The sequence below is a fragment of the Piliocolobus tephrosceles genome, chromosome X (assembly GCF_002776525.5).
Source record: "Piliocolobus tephrosceles isolate RC106 chromosome X, ASM277652v3, whole genome shotgun sequence".
Classification (NCBI taxonomy): Eukaryota; Metazoa; Chordata; class Mammalia; order Primates; family Cercopithecidae; genus Piliocolobus; species Piliocolobus tephrosceles.
The window spans coordinates 5,295,364-5,311,930 of record NC_045455.1 but is presented as its reverse complement, the minus strand read 5'-3'; the positions used below and the strand labels follow the sequence as shown (position 1 = coordinate 5,311,930).

At 38.3% G+C, this 16,567-nt stretch overlaps 1 protein-coding gene across 1 annotated transcript in view; it reads left to right on the top strand.

Annotated features, from left to right (window-relative positions):
- Positions 1 to 1,401: 1,401 nt before the first annotated feature.
- The window catches only part of MYO16 (myosin XVI), a 626,143-nt gene continuing 610,977 nt past the window's right edge, over positions 1,402 to 16,567 (top strand). Inside the window, exon 1 of the mRNA XM_023217641.2 lies at positions 1,402 to 1,736. The gene's annotated coding sequence lies outside the window, so the exon portion shown is untranslated. The remainder of the gene's footprint in view (positions 1,737 to 16,567) is intronic.

Sequence of the window (16,567 nt, the reverse complement as noted above, 5' to 3'; positions counted from 1 at the left end):
CCTAGCCAGGTGATGATTATGTTGCCATCTTTTAACAAATATTTTGGAAATCGTATACTGGAGGATTGGCCTCAATTGACCTACACTGGAATTCCTCAGTTCCCCTGATGGGGCACTTTGGTGCTGGATAATTTCAGACATCCTGAAAGCACTGTGCAGGGAAACTTCTTTGCATGCTTTGTGGCAATCCCTGGAGCTGGGTCTGTTCTTTTAGCCCCCACCAGCCCAGTGTTGTTGAGCAAATGACAGGTCTTGTACCATTTCCTGCTTGATATGTGACATTCTTAGAAATATCCAGGCATACGTTTGTTGGATCTCTGCATTGGAAATGAGTGTGAACCAGTCGTCAGCAGCACTCTTCTAAGTAGAAGTTTCTCTGATATGATTCACTGAAGCTGAGGAGAGGAATAATTTTTTGCCTCTTTATCATCAGTTTTGGATAACTTTTGCTGAAGGGTTAAGACACAGTGAATTCTGGCTCATACATATCAAAAGCAAATTTATTCCTTTCCTGACTGTAAATTCTTAAATATATTCAGTCTACATATTGCATGGGTATTTTGACTGTCTGAACTCTAAAGCAAAAATGCCAAAATCTTGACTTCTGTGGGGAAGTTTTTTCTTCCTGTACATGGCGTCTGTCTTCTTAAATTAGCTCTAATTGTTTTATAGATACATATGGATTTCTTTCAGGGACCAGTCACAGAAGCCTGGAATATCCAGATTGGAAATTCACAGTTTTTATTGGCTTTATTAGTTTTGCTCTGGTTTTCTTAGTAGTAGTAGGCTTATTTAATTCATTCCACAAAATTGAATGGATTACTGGAATCAGGTCAAATCTCTCCAACCCACATGGCTGGAAGAGTCTGACTCTGATATGTTTTATAAAGAGCCAGACTTATAGCTTGCTCTTGAGTTAAAAAAAAAAAAAAAAAAAGTTCCTTCAAAAACAGTTTTGCATATTATATAAGGTTACATCCCTAAGTGATTAACCAGCTCAGTGAAGGTAGTTCCGTTCTTTTAGTGGAAGGCTAATCCGGTCTCTAATACCCCAGGCAGCCGCTCCGCTGCAGTTGCTCAAGTCCCTTCTTGGCTCTCTAATCAGTAGACACTCAGCCCCTTCTCCACCTGCTGGGAGTGTTTTGACAGAAAGCAAGGACTTGGCCCTACGCAGCCTCTGATCCCTCCAATAAATAACACTGCTGATCTTCACCCTCCTCTTCTGTCTGCTGCACTTGAACGCCAGTCCTTCTGTGTAAACCTTTAACTTTTTTTATTGTATGGATTTTAACGTTCATTGTGGTGGCGACTTTGAGTGGTTTTACAGATAAAAAGGAGTGCACATGTCAGAGTTCAATGCAAATTCAGAAATTAAGTCTTTTTTTTTTTTTTTTTTTAATACCTTGAGCAGGCTAAGGCTTCCCTGTTAATTAAAGAGCAGCACTCCAGCTCTCCAGTCATAAAAGGACAGCAGCCAACCGCTGTGGGCTGAATTTGGGGCTGCCTTTGAGTCAACCTGAGCTGATGTGTTTTCTGGAATGACTTTTTTGCTTTTAAAGTCGATCTACAGGAATCGGCCTCATCAGCTGTGTGTGTTGAGAGGTGGTGACGGGGGAGGGATGTGTCAGACTCTGAGCGTGGACCAGAACTGCGCTCAGAGACTTTCAGTGAAAGCAGAGGAGAGATTTCCAAAGGTTGTATTTTCCTTCTGGTTGGAGCCTCTCATCCACATTGTGGTAAGTGGGTCAGTTCTGGTTCACTCTTCCTTTTAGAAGAACAGGAGAAATCCATGCAGAATTAACTCTGCATTTTCCGCAAGTGAATTTAAGTTCCCTTGTTTTAACCTTAAAATGTGCATATGTCAGTGTCAAAACCTTTTTCTTTGCTTTGGTTTTTGTTTTTGCTTTCTGATAGCTAGATTCAGCTCAGTCTAATTCAATCATTCTCTTTAAAATTTTAACTCTAATTAAAGCTTAAAAAAGTCCCAATTCTGAAAGTCTTCGTGAGTGAAGAGGAAATATTGAAAAGTTTTGAAAAACAGACAAAAAAGTGATTTTCTCAGGTAGAAATGTTTTAGCAAAATCTTGTGTACAATTTAAGATTGAAGCTCATAATAGAAAATAGTATTTTTTTTCTTATTCAAGAGCACATACACATACATTTTAAATGCGTGTGTGGTATGTGTCATACAATTAAAACTGACACCTTTGTTTTACAGTATGTGATGTGTTTTGCATATATCATATTTTCACAAAGCATAACGTGCTTTTGGTAGAAACAGTGTATCTGGTTTGTCTGAATTTTTCAGCCTTGACAATATTTTTTTACAAAGCAATCGCTACCATTTGATAGAAGAAATAAAACCTAGTGTTCGATCAGCAGGGTGACTAGGGTTACAATAATCTGTATGTTTCAAAAAAGAAGAGAATAATTCAAATATTTCTAGCATAGAGAAAAGACAAATACTTAAATTGATGGATCCCAAGTACAGTGATTTGGTTTGTAAAAATTAAATGAATGTATTAAATTATCACATGTACCCTAAAACTACATACATCTATTATGCATCAATACAAATTTTGTAAGTTAAAAAATAATAGCCATCAGGTATGAATGCTTCCTTTATTCAGATATTAGTTCTTTATATGCATTATTTCACTACATGCTTACAACAAACTCATGTGTTAGACACTTTTGTTACTCTCTTAAGATATATATTTATAGCAAAGTGATAACTACACATGGTTAAAATAAACCAAATGATACTGAAGGTTCATGAGGAAAACCTACAATCTCTTTGCCCCATAACTATTCTTACCTAGTTTTGCACCCTAGAGGAAAACATTTAACTATTTATGTCTTTAGATTTGGAGAGATTTACCTGCAGATTCCTAAATAATATGGCAAGTCGGCAAGTTTTTTTTTTTTTTTTTTTTTTAGATATTGTCTTATTGATATCCTGCTATTATGGATAGGGATTCAGCTCATCCTACACCACTCTCCATCTCCTATCACCCCATTGTGTTTAATATATACATGTAACTTTTAGTTTTTCTACTGTCAGTCACCTTGGTAACTTCAAAACCCTTAAGCCTGTATTTATTGTTCTATCAGCTATAGACAGTATTTCTCAACTCATTTTATAAAATGCAATTGGTAGTTCTTCTGCCCTCTCTTGCCTTGCCATTCTCCTCTACTTTCCAATCTTGATCAGCCATGGCTTGCTTTTGATCAGTTTGAAACATACAAAGTTGCTGATGTGTGATTACTGGCGGTTTCATGCAGTCATGGTCAAGGTGAAGAACATTAGGTTGTGTTTCATAACCATTGTAAGGTCTACTATATCTGTGGGATGGTTTCAAGATGGAAAACCAATTCATATTATTTATAATCTTGTAACTCTATGTTTGTGTTTATAAACAGGGATACATAATAGAAAAGATAACTTTTCCTTCTTTACCAGCCCTTATTGCAAGTGAGAAGTTGCCTTAGAATAATTATCCTGTTGAATAGTCCACCATTCCCTGTCCATGACTGCTCCACTGCTGAAAATACCATTAGTACTGAAAAGGTGAATCACCAGCACCTTGGAGATAGCTGCTTTAGTGAGACATATGGGAAAGGGGGCAGAGATCAGCATCAGCATTACTTTCATTTGTTTATTCTATAAATATTTATTCAGCACTTGCCATGAGCCAGAGATTGTGCAACAGGGCACAGAATGAATCACACAGCAAATCTGATTCCTGACTTCAAGTTGCTGACACTCTAGTGGTAGTAATTTGCGTATGGCTTTCCACAAAAAAACACTGGAGTGATAGAGAGAGAGAGACGGACAGACAGACAGACAGAGAGACAACACTAAACTTCTCACCTCTAATACAGAAATAGTAAAATTCTTATTTGTATTAAGTGATCTGGAAGATTTTCTTTTATTTATTTTTTATTATACTTTAAGTTCTAGGGTACATGTGCACAGCGTGCAGGTTTGTTAACATATGTATACTTGTGCCATGTTGGTGTGCTGCACCCATCAACTCGTCAGCACCCATCAACTCATCATTTACATCAGGTATAACTCCCAATGCAATCCCTCCCCCCTCCCCCCTTCCCATAACGGGCCCCGGTGTGTGATGTTCCCCTTCCTGAGTCCAAGTGATCTCATTGTTCAGTTCCCACCTATGAGTGAGAACATGCAGTGTTTGGTTTTCTGTTCTTGCGATAGTTTGCTGAGAATGATGGTTTTCAGCTGCATCCGTGTCCCTACAAAGAACACAAACTCATCCTTTTTTAATGGCTGCATAGTATTCCGTGGTGTATATGTGCCACATTTTCTTAATCCAGTCTGTCACTGATGGACATTTGGGTTGATTCCAAGTCTTTGCTATTGTGAATAGTGCCGCAATAAACATATGTGTGCATGTTTATTTCCATATTTTTAAGAATGAAACCTCAAATTCTCAAATTCATGTAGCAAACCAAAAGTGAATTGTCTTTCCATGGTAGGACAATATTTTTAAAGGTTGTTATTCAAGTGATAGGTTGAGACTTTTTGTTTTGTTTGTTTTTTTGCTGCTACTGACAATTATGAGTTGAAATTGTCCACTTTCTGTTACTGGACTTGCTACTTCATAGAAAAACATGGTTTCAGTGATGAAATAGGCAGCAATGAATAAGTATGTGTTGAATTCTTATGTGATTTGCAAAGATAGGTATGATCTCCTCTTGCACCATTTTTATTCATTGGAACGTAAAACTGCTTTGATTGAGGTTGAGTGCAAGAAATCCATGTGTATGAACAACTGGAAGGCTGAACAAAATTACCTGTGGTTTATTTCTGCTTCTGTAGGTATTCTTTTTCGTAAATACCTTGGAAAAACAAGGGTTGTGTTCACTCTCGGCTGTTACTTTGTAATTCAAGTACCAGTCATAGGTCACAGTCTGCTTATAGCTAAGAAGATATGTACTACATAGAAGAGTGTCTGGATCATAGCACTCCATCCATATGTTTGGAATTTGGAATCAGTGAAGAAGTAGAGCTATCCCAAATGCATACAAAAAATCAAATGCCCACTGGGAGGTTTCTGTGAATTCCTAGGGAGCTAAAAATTTTTATGTTTCCTTTTGGCTCTAAATTACTCCTCCACCAATTACTGTAATTTTCTGTTTGTCTCACAAAACTCACATGCTTTCCCAGTTTTGGGTTGAGAGAGTTCGGACGTGAAATGAGGTCCTTTCTTTGTACCCTTGTACAGGCATGGAAAGAAAAGTAAACAACAGAAAATCCATTCACAAAGGCCACTTGTGAGCATAGCAGACTTTATGCAGAGTTTAGGAAAATTTTCTTCAATTCTATGTCCAGTAATTTGGCCATCCATTTGCACAGTCATCCATTGTATTTTTAGACACACCCCCAGGACTTACTTGTACAAACACAATTATTCAGCTGAAAAAAGTCAGCAGTACTTCTCTAATTACTCCTATTTACCCTAATCCTTGACTTTTTAAGATTACATTTTCTTGGACTCTGATTCCGATGCAAAACTTTTGCCAACATTGCCCTGAGAGAGTGTAAGGGTAGGTGAAAATTGATCAACAAAGATTATTCAAGAGTTTCTGATTATGTCAGGCAAAACTGCGTTTGCACTTTGGCTCTGATATTTACTGATCATTGGCATTGCTTAATTTGCTGAACTTCTCTCTAAGCTGCAGCCTTCTTGTATGAAATGTGGGTAATTATAACATTTTACCTACTGCATAGAGCTGTGAGCATTGAAATAACACAGTGCATCAAAGGTGCTTAGCATAGTGTCCGGTACCTTGTAAGAAGCCAATAACTTTCCTTTGTTAACATTGTATTTATTAACACTGCTACTGTTGACCCTTATACATTCAGAAGACTTTAGGTTCCATCAATCATCTTTAGAAATTTTTACTACTATAGAATTTACTACGTATAAAAATAGTTCCCTAGGAGAGAAGCAAAACTAGAAAACAAAAGGTAAATGGTGGGGAAACCATACCCTAGAGCTAGTGTCGTGACTGAACTATTTCACTTTCTCTTAGAAATTCTAGCACTTTGAAGTGAAAATACTTTGAAACTTAGCAACCATGGTATGAACAAGAACACTATCTTTTCTTTCATTTTATGGTTGCTTTTGCAAAATTTAGTACATGTATCCCGTAACAGACCTGTTAGTGAAAGAGTCTTGCCTTAAATGCTAACCATTTATTTATTTCACTATGGTGTTTTAAAAGTAAAGAAGCTTCTTCAACTTTATTTTCCAGCAGATCTTATTGAAAATGGGCTTATTTTTATGCCACTTTTCCTCATGAAGATTTTTTTTTTTAATTTTACAGAAAGAAATATGAAGAGAGAGAGAAAAAAGTAATCCCAGGTCCTTTATACTTGAGGGCTTCTTGTGTGGCTTTGAACTCAGCAGGTAGGGTGTTTTGACCCAGATAAAAGCCTTACAAAGGGACCACATTTTTGCAAGGTGGACAGAGATCACTGTGAACGTGTGCTTCATTCAATGCATCGTTTCCCTTTGCGGATGTGTGTCCCATGGAGCACCGCAACTGAATTTTAAGCTTTTAAAAGTAACCTCTCGTATTTGAAGAATTTGGACTGTGTTGTGAGAAAGTGGGAAATTAGCTTCCTGAAAACTGTTAGAGAATTTCCTGTTATTTATTTTAACTGTACACCACCAGCAGAGTGATTATTTGAACTTTCAATAGGTGCCATGCCAATAGATATTTAAAAAATTGAGAAGGAACATAATTTGAAATCACATATATATATTTATATAAAAATTATATGCAGAGGAAACAAAGGGGAAAACCAAATTAATTATTCTCTACTTAAAGAACTATAAATTATATGATCATCTGAAACTCAGATTGTGGACTAGACAGTTTATTTCTTTTAAATATGACAACATAGTAATTTTTTTTCAAGTGTCAAGATGATTCTAAATTCTTCCATGCAGTGTATATGAGGAGGCTGTGTCCAGAGAAGTTACAAGATAATCCTAGGGACCCAGAGGCTATGCACGTTCACCTGCATCCCAGACCTTTGTCCCAACCTCCAATCCCACCCTGAGCCTAGTCCTTCATATTTCTAGTCCTTGTATTTAGAATCAGGCAAGGTAGGCAGTGGGTGAACACCGCTGAGTGTTTGGTTATGTGACCTTTATGTTGTCTTGAGGCAGTTTACCAAGACGTTCAGGAGCCTACAACATCGCCTCAGGCCTCTCAAATTGGGAGAGTGTGACTTTGAAATTGGTGCTCTCGATTCTTTCAACCTGCTGTCGACTGAATTTGTGACTCAACCAAATTCATATGTTGAACTGAAACCCCCAATGTGGTCACATTAGGAGGTTGGGCCATTGGGAGATGAGGAAGTCATAATGGTGGGGCCATCATGATGAGGTTAGTGCCCTTATAAGAAGACATACTAGAGTTTTTTCTCTCTCTCATTGTTATGTGAGGATACGATGAAAAAACAGCCAAGGAAGAATTGCATCACTGGACACCAGGCCTGCCAGTGCCTTCATCCCAGACTTTCCAGCCTTACAACTCTGAGAAGTACATGTTTGTGATTTAAGCCATGTGGCCTCAGGCATTCTCTTTTAGGCCCCTGACTGGACTGAAGCACCACCCACACAGGCATACAACGTTTCATCAGTTTTTGTAAGATGTAGACCTCTTGCACCTTTGGTTCTTTATAGGCTATTTTTCCTTTCCTTAACTCTTGCCTCTCTGATGCACTCTTTGCTAGTCATTTTCTATATAATTGTGATTTTAAAAGAGCGTGTAGATTCTTAAGATATTGGTAGGAGTTTTGAAGTGTTTTGACAGTAATTTAATTTCTTCTTCCAAGGGAATTTTTTGAAAACCAATACAGTCATAGAATATGTCACTAATAAATGAAAACATTAAAATATAACCAAATATGGGGAAAAATTCGCATGTTATGTTGCAACTATGGCTTGGGCCTTGCTTTTGAGAAATCAATCTGTCTTGACTTTGAAATATTAAATAACGGCTATGTTGGAAGTGGGTGGTTTGGTCCTGCAATTTTCTGGTCAATACTGAGGAATATTTTCACTCCAGAAAATAGTTCAATATTTGTAGAAGAATCTTCATTTTTAAACTCCCACTAATGGAATCCATTTTCCATCTCTACTCCTACAGTTTTCTCTCATTGACTAAAAAATTTCTACTGAATTTAGAAGCAAAACTAGAGAAAATACAACACGTGCTATGAAGTAGTGGAATAGATATGGAAAAGCATATCCTAAATTGAGGGAACATTCCTGAAGAAAGAACCTGGAAAAATGTCCAGTTTCCATTTAAGCTCTGATTAAGCAGTATGCGGTTTGGAAGTGAAATAATGAGCCTATTGAAAAGTATGTAATAAGTGAATATTTTGACTCAAAATCTAAAATGAATTATAAAGGATTTGCTCTTTGTTTTAAAAATATATTCCAAGGGAATATTTTGAGATACCATGAAACACATATCTCACCTAAAAACTAACTGAGAATTAGATTTGATGTGTGTCATGATTGTGTTGGGGATAAAGGGACAGAGGGATCAGTCAGTTTTGCTAATTAGGAAAATCCTGGACACATTGACATCATCTTACAATGTTTTGATCCATCTTGGAGGCATTAAATTGACTACTTTTCCTAATAGAGATAGTGCATGTGTTCTGAATTGTTAATTGGCTCTAAAATTAGTTATAGTTTATTTCTAAATTTAACCGAAGGTGGGAAAAAATTCATGGACTTAATCTGAAATACGTTATTCATTGATTTCATATACAACTTTGGTTTTTTATGATTTTAGATGTCAAATCTCTGAAATAATATTTATATTATCTAATGATAATGTTTGATGTTTGGATAGGTCATTGTCTTTACATTTTAAATTTAAGCTAATTTTTTTGCTTTCAATTCATGTGATTAACTTCTTTGGATGAACTTATTAATTTTCTCTTACTCTGAGTTTATTTGAATGGCTTATTTTGTCACTTATAGCACTATCTATATTTTGCTATATTTAGCAGTTTGGTGGCTATGATTGTACCAGGTTCAATGAACAAAGGCAGTTCAATAAACTGTCCTGTTACAGCTGACACATATGCTTATGCTCTTTTCCTGTCTCTGAGCGATCATGGCGGAAGGGGAAGCAAATACGTCCTTCTTCGCAAGGCAGCAGGCAAGAGAAATGCAAAGCAAAGGAGGAAGAGCCCCGTCTAAAACCATCAGCTCTCATAAGAACTCACTCACTCTTTTTTTTTTTTTAATGGTCTTATTTAGGACTTTTTATTTTTATTTTTTATTATACTTTAAGTTCTAGGGTACATGTGCGTAACGTGCAGGTTTGTTACATATGTATACTTGTGCCATGTTGGTGTGCTGCACGCATCAACTCGTCAGCACCCATCAACTCGTCATTTACATCAGGTATAACTCCCAATGCAATCCCTCCCCCCTCCCCCCTCCCCATGATAGGCCCCAGTGTGTGATGTTCCCCTTCCCGAGTCCAAGTGAGCTCATTGTTCAGTTCCCACCTATGAGTGAGAACATGCGGTGTTTGGTTTTCTGTTCTTGTGATAGTTTGCTAAGAATGATGGTTTCCAGCTGCATCCATGTCCCTACAAAGGACACAAACTCATCCTTTTTTATGGTTGAATAGTATTCCATGGTGTATATGTGCCACATTTTCTTAATCCAGTCTGTCACAGATGGACATTTGGGTTGATTCCAAGTCTTTGCTATTGTGAATAGTGCCGCAATAAACATACGTGTGCATGTGTCTTTATAGCAGCATGATTTATAATCCTTTGGGTATATACCCAGTAGTGGGATGGCTGGGTCATATGGTACTTCTAGTTCTAGATCCTTGAGGAATCGCCATACTGTTTTCCATAATGGTTGAACTATTTACAATCCCACCAACAGTGTAAAAGTGTTCCTATTTCTCCACATCCTCTCCAGCACCTGTTGTTTCCTGACTTTTTGATGATTGCCATTCTAACTGGTGTGAGATGGTATCTCATTGGAACTCACTCACTCTTACAAGAACAGCATGGAGAAACTACCCCCATGATTAATCACCCCCCATGAGGTCCCTCCCCCAACAGTGGGAATTACAATTTGGATTGCAATTTAAGATGAGATTTGGGTGGGGATACAGAGCCAGACCATATCAGTGCCTATACCGTGTATAACCTAATGAGGCATACTAGGATATTTTGGTGAAAAAGACACCCCTGCACCAAGGAACTAAATCTGAAACTTCCTTTTGGGAAAGCCAGGCAAGGAGTAAAATACTGACTTGTAATATTTGAAAAAAGAATGCTGTAGTAAGACCAAGGAAATGAAGTAATATTTAGAGAAGTATAGACAAAAATCATAGGAGTGAATGTGGCCATTTATTGCAATGGTGATGGCACAAAAGAACTAGCAGAATGATCAAACCAAAGTTGAGATGCTAGTGGAGAAATTCTTGACAATACTAGCTCAAATATTAACATTGAAGTTGACTTGAATTATTAAATTATTAAATATAAAATATTAAATTATTTTGAATTATTAAAGTTATCTTTAATATAGAAGTTCAGGTCCTGGATTCTGAACTTTTCTATCATAAATGTTAGTGTAATGCTTGATTTTTCACTTGATCACTTGATTCATTTTGATCACTATTCCTTAGCTGATTTTTGTTTTATGGAAGGATTTTAAATAAGCATTTACCAACTTAATTGCAACTGTGTTTCTGTTTTCCTCACTACGTTGTCAGCCTTAGAGGGCAAGTACAATGTCTGTTTTTCCACTTGTATACCTCTGCACAGTTCATGGTAATGGGTACCATATTATTGAATAAATGGATGCATAGATGGATGGATGGATTGGTGGTTGTCTAGAGGAATGAATGAATTTGGAATGTCCCAGCAGGTTGATCCACTTTTGAAATATTCTATCCATGTGTAAGCATTTCTGCTTTTTCAGGAATTATCAGTGGAGTGTTCCATGGGAAACAAACCATATCTGGTAGTGGCAATGGGTTCTGATAATAAGCAAAGCCCTTGTATCCTTTATCATAGTCCTGTATCACAGTTATGTGCTTGTTCAGTTTTATATGATCATTTCTTAAAGGATTGACTCTTAGACATAATATAGACTCCTGTGAAAGAACTATATTTGAAAGCTAAGTATAGCCATAAGTGCCAAAAATGTAATTACCTCTGCTTTTAAGGAGCCCATCTTAGTAATCTATCTTTGTTTATCTTACAGGAATACCCAATATCTGATTTGCTCCATGTGAAAAAAAAAAATCCCTTCCAATGTCCAAGTATCCTGCAATGTTGTAGGGTACTGATATGGTCTGCCTCTGTGTCCCCACCCAAATCTCCTCTTGAATTGGAATCCAAATTGTAATTTGGATGAGGGTCCACGTGGGAAGGTTGGGTGAGGGTCCACGTGGGAAGGTTGGGTGAGGGTCCACGTGGGAAGTGATTGGATCACGGGGGTGGTTCCCCCATGCTGTTCTCGTGATAGTGGGTGAGTTTTCATGAGATTGATGGTTTTATAAGGGGCTATTTCTCCTTCACTTTGTATTGGATGAGACTTTGGACTTGGACTTTTGGGTTAATGCTGGAAAGAGTTTAGACTTTGGGGAACTGCTGGGAAAGCATAATTGTGTTTTGAAACATGAGAAGTATGAGATTTGGGCGGAGCCAGGAGTGGAATCATATGGTCTGGCTTTGTGTCCTCACCCAAATCTTATCTTGAATTGTAACCTGGATTGTAATCCCTATGTGTTGGGGGAGGGGCCATGTGGGAGGTGACTACATCATGGGAGTGGTTCCCCTATGCGTTTCTCATGATAGTGAGTGAGTTATGAGATCTCATGGTTTTATAAGGGGCTTTTCCTGCTTCTCTTAGCACTTCTCCTGTGCCATATGAAGAAGGACATGTTTCCTTCTCCTTCTGCCATCATTGTACATTTCCTGAGGCCTCCCTAGCCATGCACAACTGTGTGTCAATTAAACCTCTTTCCTTTATAAATTACCAAGTCTTGGGTATGTCTTCATAGCAGCAGGAAAATAAACGAATACAGTAAATAACAAACTAATACATGTATTTGCTCCCAGACCCTTAGAGGGGTAGCGTTGATATAGAAAGAATGGCACCCCCACACCTCCACTGCCTCTTGTGGAACTTTTTGGGACTGAACACAGTGTGCTCACACTTTCTCCAAAGCCAGCCAATGACACCAGGGAGCTACGGACCTTGTCACCCTCTACAGTCCTTCCAGCTGCCAGGCTTCTGCTAAACCTTAACTACTGGTTGTTCTCTTAGGGTTTCACCCCTCTCTTCTCTCTTGTTCTGTTCTCTGATCTTACAGTGCTCTCCCTCAGCTCAATCTCAGCATGTCTAAAAACTGCCCATTTTAAAAATAAGCAGTGTAAACATCATCAAGCTTCCCTTGATTTTCTCAGCTAGTCGGGATCTCTTTCCCACAGCACTTTGTAATTCTAACGATCGATAATTAACACTTTCAATTTTGCAGATTTCTGGAAACTCTGAGTTTAGTTTCTGTCACTGTTTTGGAAGCTTCACATGATCATTTTAGTTGTGCACATAGACCTAGGGCTGCATCTAAATGTGACCTTTACTTCATGCATCAGGGGCCTGTTATCCAGCCTTTGTAGCTCCTGGTGGCATGGCTTCTGCCTTTGCCCTGCTTCCCTGTAGCTATGTGGGTGTTTTCTTGGTTCCTCTGCTAATAATTTGCCATTATATATGAGTGACCCATGCTGCACACTCTGCCCAGGAGCCTTCCCCAACTAGTGCTGATTCATCGTGCACACCTCGTCTTAAAGCTTTCTCATCACATCTAGCTGGAACCCTCCCTTGCACCCCCATAGCTAAATTGCACCATTCCTGTTCTTCTCTTTCATCTTAACCTATTCCTGACTTCCATAGTATTTTTCATAAATGCTATCTATTTGTTAAACATAATAAATACACACATACATACATATACACACACATAAATACATATATATCTATGCAGAAACAAATATCTGAACCCACTTACCCAGAAATGATTTTTTTTTTTTGAGACGGAGTCTTGCTCTGTTGCCCAGGCTAGAGTGTGGTGACATGATCTCAGCTTACTGCAACCTCCGCCTCCTGGGTTAAAGTGATTCTCCTGCCTCAGCCTCCTGAGCAGCTAGAATTACAGGCATGCACCACCACGCTAGGCTAATTTTTTGTGCTTTTTGTAGAGATGGGGTTTCACCATGTTGGCCAGGCTGGTCACAAACTCCCGATCTCAGGTGATCCACCCACTTCAGCCTCCCAAAGTGCAGGGATTACAGGTGTGAGTTACCCCACGATGATATTTTTGAAAGTATATCCTTGTAACCAAACTCAATGTAAAAAAATTTTTTAAATCTTTATTTCTTGAAGGACATTGAAAGGGACCCAATGTGTGACCCCAGCAACACTCTTCACAATCTCTCTTCCTCACTGCCTTATTTTCCATAGGCAGGTTCAGCACCTCTCCCTGGCCCACAACTCAAGCCTCTCTGCAGGCCAGCCCAGGAAGCTATGGGGTCCCTGGAAGGTTCCTCCTCATTCTTCTCATGGCCTTCTCCTGTGCTTTCTCCCTGATCTGCCCACCCCTTCTTCTTATTCTGTATCACACACAACTGGGGCTGCAGGCTTTGCACTGGGGAGAAAGGGCTACAAATGGGTGCAAAGTCAAAGGGGGATTCAGAAAAAGGGAAGATGGTGGGAGTGCTCTCGGGCCCCGGGACCACCATGGTTCCTTATCGCTTAGCCTTTCTCTAGATGATGAGTCCCATGAGGGCAGGGCCCGAGTCTGTTCTGTTCACGGCACATACACCAGCGAGGTGCCTGGTCCCAAACAGGTGCTCAATGATATCAGCCAAGTGAATGAATGAAGGAACAATTTTGAAGTCATTAAGCTGATGAGTAAATGTAGTACTGAACGAAAGACACTAGAGGGAGATCAGAGAAGGGCTTTAGCAACATGAGCACAGTAGAAGCTAATATTCAGCTGTGTTTGACAGCATGGAAATTTCATTTCTGCTTCTTTGTCTTCAATTTAAAAAGTAAAATTAAAGTAAATTATATAGATGGATAGATTTATTTATTTATCTGAACTGAATCCGATCCAAATCCTTTCTGTTTTTAATATAGGTCATGATGGCCCTACGATTTGTAGAACAGTGTTAAGACTGTAGATAGACATTTTAAAAAGATACTTATTTGAGTAAAAGCCTCATGGAATGGCCCTGAATAAACAGATTGGCTAGAAGGAACACCACTAACAGTCATCTGAAAGGATGAATCATGGACACCTGAAAGAGCTCTGGGGAGGAAAACACTGGGCCCGAAAGGAAATTGTCAGACCTTCCTGACAATTTCGTAAAGTATATAGGAGAAACAAGAAATTGTTTAGGAATAAACAGAATAAAATTCATGTGAAGCTCTGGGACTGACTGACTGTTCCACCTGAAACCGGTATCCAGGCTTACTCTTTCTTCAACCTTGACAATCACCTCCCTAGACGTTGTTTGTGCATCTCTAAAATGGACTGACAGTAGTATGGACTTTGTAGGATGAGAATGTGGCAAGGATTAAAGGAGGGAGCGCACATAAGGACTAACACAGGGACCGGACCAGCACACACATAGTCAGAATGTACCGTGCACGCTCCGTTGAGGCCTTTCTGTGAAATTGATTAAATTTACTAACATTTGCCTGCCTCAGCCGTTTCCTCTCTTGGGCTCTTTTTTAATGATTATGCTGCACTAGAAATTTTTTCTTGGACTGGACTTCAAAATATTTGGGACCTGGAGCGCTTTGTGGGTGAAGGTACTCTTCTCTTATTGTTGAAATCCTCCTGCATGTTGGTTCATCTGGAGAAACAGAATGACAAGGGCCCCGCCCTGGTTTATGAAGAAGCATAGAGCACAGTGCTACTCTAAAATCATTTCAAATTGCATGCATAGGTGCTGATGGAAGCGTGCGATGTCGAAGTTATACAAGCATTTTAAGTTCAGCCACATTCATGCTGCCATTTATAGTAAATCCTCCTTCTTATATTTGCTTTATTCTTGGCTGCAGTATTGTTGGATCTGGCAGAGACTCTGATAAGCAAATGGCCAAGAGCTATCTTAACAAGGAAGAGGTGACCTTGAGGCAGAAGAGAGGAGGAGAGCTGAGAGAAACAAGTAGGTAGAATTGCAGAATGGTTAAAAAGAAAAACAGGAGCTCTTGCCTTGACTTTCAGCTTGTCTGTATTAGTGCTCTTTTTCCTCTGGATAGATAAGTCTACCGGAAGTTCATTTCCAGATGCTTCAGTAAAAAATTAAGTTGACTCATAGTAATAAAAGAGATGACAGGAAAGTCTTCAGTGGGTGCAAAAGCCATAATATTTTGAACGATGAATTCTTATAAGAACTTTAAAAATTAAAGATAGCCATTAGGTATCACATATATGATTTTGAAAATGATGTCGTGTATTCTGTCTAAATTTGAAAGAGGTGAGGTATCACTTCAAAGATTTGAGTCCATGTAATTTAGCTTTCCATAAGTAAGAGTAAATCAACATAAAATATAAAGAGACAATGGCATAGTAAGATCTTACAGCCTTTTAGTTTTAAAGACCTGGGTGGTGGACCTGGTCTATTGTTTTCAGTTGCGTTACATCACAATACAAAGAAAAAAAAAGGACCTTAAAAATGAATCAAATTAATCATTTTAAAAAGTTCTAAATTGGAAGTCACACTGAAACAAATGAAAAAGGAATTAATTTGGAACTACTAGAAAAATAACATGTAGCCAGTATTGGATTCAATTCAATTTCAAATCAGAACAACTTTTATGTTTTACCATCTGCCTCAGCAAGAGCCTTATAAAATTTGAACACTGCAGTCTTTAGAGATTCACATATGAGGAAAGCTTTTTAAAGACCATTTGATGAATATAAAACCAGAATAAATAATGTTGGTGCTTGTCCATAAATAGAGTTAGTAATTAGTGATTACTAAAAAGATTAGTCACATCTGTCATATCAGATATTCCATTTAAACTTCTGCCCTCTACACAGTCCCACAGTAGTCCAGTTAAATGGTCTTCTGACCCATGGTAGGTAAGCAAATTGAGACTGAGAGAAGACAAACCGGGGGACTGTGTCCCTCCAAACTGTAAATAGAAAAAAAAAAAAAATGGAATTGAAGCTATGGCTCTAAACTGTTAGATTTACGCATAATACTTATTTTTAAAAACAGGCAAGAAGCATGAAACAGAAACAACTTCTTTCTGCAAAATGCTTGTGTTCTAGTTATGTATTGAGATGAGGCAGATAGAAGGCAGGTAATATTCTGATAAACTCTACTTTCTTCACATATACATGCATGCATGTGCCTATTTGTGAGACTTGAATCGCTTGTTAGCTTTACTTTATGGATAAGATACGAACATTTTATTTGCCCATTTAGTTGACTCTTCTGCAG